The following is a 6,000-nucleotide window of genomic DNA, read 5'->3' on the forward strand; positions in this document are numbered from 1 at the left end:
TTATGTTCTGTAGCCTAACTTTAGATGTTTCCCTTTTTAGATATCTCCTTAATCCTGAAAGTTGAGAAACATAAAATTAAATTTTAGTTCAGTGTTAGTGAAATAAAAGGAAAAATGAACATTCCGGTATTTTCTTTTATAAAAACAGTTAAAGCAAATAAGTGTTGAATCACTTTACTAATATTTCTTTTGGCCTCCAGTACCTTTGAGCAGCTAGAAATAAAAACCTAATATTGAGGAATTGTAAGTCATACCAAACTGTGAAATCTGTTCTACAACTATTTGTTGTGATGTACTTTGAAATGTATATGTTATTTAAAGGGAAGGAGTATAATAGAGAAGACAGGATATAACAAATGAGTATGACTGCTGAATCAATATACTGACATTTCTGTCTTGTCTTCAGTGTCTTGGAGAAACTAGAAGGAAAAACCAGAAATTGTGGAACTGTAACCCATACCAAACTAAGAAATCTGTTCCATAACTACTTGTTACAAGGTATGTTGAAATTTATTGCTTTTTTGTGTCTATTTCACAATAAAAAAATGTTAAAAAAATAAAAAAGTTAACAGGTTGTGAAATACATCGGGCAACCCTTTCACTTCTGTGCCTACAATAAACATCATGACAATCAATATCAGGGAAGGAGATAAAGGAAAGAATTTTCAAAGAAAGCAGTTGAAAGAGAACACAGAAGCTCAGATAGGAGGTCATCGGAACTAGGAGCTGAAAGCAATGAAACCCAGGAGCAAAGGGCCAGCAGACGTCACTATGTGCCTTCCCACGAGACAGAGAAAACCCAAAAGTGATCTGCCATTTTAGATCGAGGGTACGCTTTTGTAGATGCCTTAATTAGGACATTTTCATGGCCTTAGAACTGTAAACTTGTAACTTAATATATCTCCTTTGTAAAACCCAATTCATTTCTGATATATTGCCTTCCAGCAGTATTAGCAAACCAAAACACTTGTATATATAATTACTATTTACAAAAATATCATAGTATATATATATATATATATATGTATATGTATATGTATATGTATATATACATAAATTTCACCTTGCTTGTTTTTTGTCTGTTTTTTTTTAACTTTGAACATATTTTCATAGTAGAACATTTAGGTCTACCAAATGTTTTTAAATATGTATTATTCCATCTTATGGGTATACCATAAATTATGTAACCAAATTCTAATCAATCGTTATAGAACTGTTTCCAATTTTCTCTATTACAAACAATCCTACTGTGTACATCTTTGAACACATTTTTTATTTGTACACCAGGGCACAGGTGTTGCAAGACAGTCTAATGTCAAGACAGTACAGTGTAAATTTCCTTCCTCACATTATCAACATTTTGCATTTATAAAATTCTTGAAATCAGTAAAATAGGTAAAACATGATCTTATTTTAATGTGCATTTCTCTTATAATTAGTGAGTCTGAGATTTTATTGTGCTTACTATTAGCGTTTCTCTTGTGGAGAACTGACTCTTCCATCTTCAAACTGTGATGTTGATTCTAAAAGTCGTTTATAGGAGTTCTAGTTATATTGGCTAAATTAGCTCTTTTTCCATTAATGCTTTCTCATTTGTGTCTGTTTTTTGCATGTAAATGTTAATAAAATTTATGTAGTCCTTAATGAGTTCTTGGTTTGTGGATTATGCTTAAAAATGCCTTCCCCACAAGCCATGTGCACCAATATTCATTTAGGTTTATTTCTCTTACTTATAGGTTGCCCAAATTTAGATTTAAATTAGTAAGATATCTAGACTACATTTCTGTGTTCTGAGCGAGGAAAAGCTCTAACTTTATTAGTAATTTTTCAAATAAATAATAGTTGGTTGTCCAAGCATGATCTATTAAATGTTCATTTTCTCCCCATGCCTGATTTAAAATGTTTACCTTATTAAATGCTAGCTTTCCTTTTATCCTTGGATCTCATTCTCTTCAGCTTCATTGATTGGGTTGGTCCTAGGTCTATTCCATTGTCCTTTTTTTTTTTTTTGCATGGGCAGGCACTGGGAATCGAACCTGGGTTTTCTGCTCTATTGTCTTTTAATCACTATAGTTTTAAAACACATTGTTATCTAGCAAAGCCTCTGCCCCTAATATATTTTTTATTGAAATCATTCCAACTATTCTCAAGTGTTTGCTTGTCCACAAAAAATTATGCTAGAATTACATTTAATGTATACTTTCTTACGTAAAGTATGGTATCTTTTCTATAAAAGATACTTATTTTTATTGTTTTTCAACTATTTGTACATATACATTTAATATATTTTCATATGTTCCTAAGAGCATTTCCCTCTTAGTGAATTTTATAACTTTTATTAATATAAATATAAACTTTAAAAAAAGTAGGTCTTTAAGTTTTGTGTTGTTTCTAGCCATATTGAATAGGATATTTTTGTTCAATTTTCTAGTTTATGTATAGAATATCTATAAGTTATGGGGAAAAGCAGTTGGCCACTATTCAGTTCTCTTACTATTCTTGATAGTTTTTGTTTCCTGCGGACATTCACAATACATAATCACATCACATGTAAAAAGTAATAATGTTTCTTACTTTCTAACCAAAATGTTAGTTTGCCTTCTGCTTAATTTCACTGCAGGTACCATTAACAATGTCTTTTCCAGATTTAATAAAAATGATGATCGTGATCCACTATTAAGCATGGCGCCCAAGAGATGGATGGACGGATGAATATTAGTTAATCTATTCCTAGTATAGTACCATGCAATTTAAACACTGAATGCATACTATATTAAGAAGACGGGAAATCAACTTTAGTGCATGGTATCTTCATCTGTACTTGTTTTGGTGGCTCCACTTTTAAATACGTGCTTTGAAATTTGAAATTAAAATCTCAGCTCTTGAAATAGACACGTTATTTAATTTTATCGAAACAATGCACGATATACCCACAAGTAAATTACCTCCCCCAGTCTGTTCGAATTGACTTGAGAGACGTCTTCTCTGAAATCCTCCCCAGCCCCATGCATGAAAAGAAGTGATTATAAAACCGCTTTTACCTCCGAATTGGCCTCGCCAGCGTCCGTGAAAACTTCACGGAGGAAATGCCTGTGAGAGATTCAAGAGGGGACAAGTCAGGAGGGATGTCATGACAAACAAAGCTGAGTACTCGAAACGCGCCCGTGGGGAGGGCTGCCCTGCGCCTCGCGCCTTCTGCACGGTGCACACACTTTAAAAAGAGGCCGGGAGGGGCCGGGTAAAGTGCGAGCGCCTCTCCCGAGGGCGCGCTTGACGTCAGGCAAAACAAGTCTTCCCAACCGAAAACCTTCATTCCCGGGCCGCGGCTGCGGACGCTGGGATCTAAGGAAACCCGTGCCCTTAGGCAACTGGACAATTACTACTCCGGGCTGGAAGGGCTCGCTGCAAAACTCGCTGCGCCCGGCTGCAGATGCGCGCGCGGTGCGCCCCAAACTTCTGCAACCACCTGAGCGTGTGTCTCAGTAGGCCGGGACCCGCGGGCGGGCCCAGGGTGCTACCCCAACATCCACCAGTCCCGCGGCCCCGGACTCTTCTCGAAGTCCCTGGCCCCAAGGTTGCAGCGCCCGCGCCAACTCGGTCCCACTCACCGCGAGCTCTGCAGTACGCTCGCCGCAGGCGACGCGGGGCCGGGGTCTGTTGCTATCCGCCGAGAATTACGATAGAGGAAGCAGCTAGGGAGGAGAGAAGGATGCAGAGGAGTTTCAAATTAAAAACAAAACAAGAGTGCAGAGCGGAGGGAGAGGCGCGGGAATCCGGTCCGCGCACCCTCTTGTTCAGACACTTTCCCCTGGCGCGTGCGCGGCCCGGCTCTGGCTTCCAGCCCAGCCTGCGCTTAGAAAACAGCTGGCCCCGGGGTGGGTTATCCAGGAAGGGGTGGGGCACAGTGGAAGTCGGTTTATAAATGAAAAAAAAAAAAAAAGAAATAAAAGAAATAGGAGGGGAATGAAGAAGGAAACTAAATTGTCACAACCCTAGTATGAGATGAACGAAAAAGATAAGAGGAAGCCCCCTCTTTAACGAGGGAGAAACAGGCTCTGGCTGTGAGGAACAGCTTTGCTTACAGAAGGATTTCTGAGCATGGAGACAGAAAATAAAAACCACTCTCTTCACTGGAGCCTTTTAAATCTGCATTTGCCATCACCCCCAGACCCCTGGCTTGGAGAATTGGCCTTGGCAATACAATGCTGGCAGGAAACGCTCAGGCCCAAGGCCCAAGGCCCAAGCATTTGTTTTCGTTTTCACAGGATTGAAGGAGGCCAATTTGATCTTGGAATGGGCAAGGCAGGAATGCTAGGAAAGAGGAGAGCGGGAGCCGGTTGCCTGTGTTTTCTGACCTTGGAAGGAAAATGCAACTTGTTAATTAGCGTTGTTAAGCACAGCTGTTTCTTTCAAACTAATGGTATTTGAGCTTGGAGTGGTCCATGGGGAGAAGGCAATACACTGCAGGTTTAGGTTCCCTAACCTGAGATCCATTAGAAGTAAACAGAAATTAGAGTAAACTCGGAGTAGAATTTGGCAGTGGGTCACTGTGGGAGAAGTTTGGGTTGAAGAGTGCATATGGGAATGGAGTTCTGGAATTTTCCATTTCTCTTTGTACTCAAGCTTTCTGTCAGTATGAGAAGAAATTTTTAAAATTCGTATTGTCTTTCTTAGTACAAATTGCACAGATTTCTCATATGCAGAAATGTTTTTTTTTAAATAAAAAGCATAAAATGAAGTAGGCTACAAAGTTACAGCAAAATATAATAATGTTTATTAACTTTGTTTTTAATTCACAAAGAGGGCCAAGATGTTGAGCTAACGCTTACGAATATCCACGATGGCCACATGAGAGGTGCCCCAAATATCGAGAGCACACCTGACGGGTGAAACATATTGCTAAGAGCAAAAATGTTTGAAAGTATGTCAGATACCCAAAGCAGAGATGTTGAGTGGGAGAGCAGAGAGCCAAATACACATCTTTCTAAAACTCCTGATCTGATGATGTGCCAACTTGAATACTTCAGGAACTCAAAAATTCACTATTTTTTAAATCTCCCATTAGAATTTCTCTATTGCTTATTAGCTACTTCTCTTTCTATTATATTTGTTTTTACTGGTTGCTTTTACGTTACCACAGTCCACCTCTAGTTAACATTGTACCACTTCACATAAAATGAAGAAAGTTGTGACAACACTTTTTGCTTCCTCAAGCCCATGTACCACCATTGTTACGTGTTTTACACATATATGTTATAAACTACACAATAAAATGATATAATTTTTGCTTAGATAAGCCTGTTGTCTTTTAAATAAATTAAGATAAAGAAGAAAGGCAGCTTTTATATTTTACCCACATATATCCAATTTCATTTTTTCCTGTAGAGCTGAGTTTCATCTATTGTCACTTCCTTTAAGGCTGAAAAATTTCCTGTAGTATTTCTTTTTTTTTTTTTTTTTTTAACATGGGCAGGCACTGGGAAGTGAATCCGGCTCTCTACCATGGCAGGCAAGAACTCTGCCACTGAGCCATCGTGGCCCCTTGTAGTATTTCTTATAGTGTACAACAGCTAGAGACAAATTCTCTCAGCTTTTTTTTCAGTCTGAAAATATATTCATTTTGCTTGCATTATTGAATGTTTTCTTTACTGCATGTAGAACTCTGTGTTGTTGTTCTCAAGATCTCTTTATTTTAGTTTTCTACAGTGAGATTATGATAAGTGGTTTTCTTTCTATTCATCCTACTTGGGAACTTCTGAGCTTCAATATGTACCTTTTGTTTGTTTATTTTTTTTACCAAATTTGGGACATTTTCAACCATTATTCCTAGTGGGTAAATCAGCAACCAATCTAAGGTGAATGGTAATCCTCCATGCTATCTTCAAAAGTTTTGGAACCAAACCACTCCATGGCTTCAACATTTTCATAAATATAACTAGGCACCCAAGCAGTGTTAGAAGAGTATTTGGACAGTCAGAAACATTTCTATTTGCATGCAGC

At 38.1% G+C, this 6,000-nt stretch overlaps 1 protein-coding gene across 4 annotated transcripts in view; it reads right to left on the minus strand.

Moving 5' to 3' along the window:
• Positions 1 to 3,868, minus strand: part of PLSCR4 (phospholipid scramblase 4) — a 41,783-nt gene extending 37,915 nt beyond the window's left edge. For 3 of the 4 annotated variants that reach the window (XM_077160734.1, XM_077160731.1, XM_077160733.1), the window contains exons 1-2: positions 3,609 to 3,868; positions 3,042 to 3,090 (exon numbers count right to left, since the gene is read on the minus strand). The gene's annotated coding sequence lies outside the window, so the exon portion shown is untranslated. Of the gene's footprint in view, positions 1 to 3,041; positions 3,192 to 3,608 lie in introns of those variants that run through there. The other variant, XM_077160732.1, reaches the window with a different exon arrangement.
• Positions 3,869 to 6,000: the final 2,132 nt, after the last annotated feature.

This window comes from Tamandua tetradactyla, chromosome 5 (genome assembly GCF_023851605.1).
Source record: "Tamandua tetradactyla isolate mTamTet1 chromosome 5, mTamTet1.pri, whole genome shotgun sequence".
Classification (NCBI taxonomy): Eukaryota; Metazoa; Chordata; class Mammalia; order Pilosa; family Myrmecophagidae; genus Tamandua; species Tamandua tetradactyla.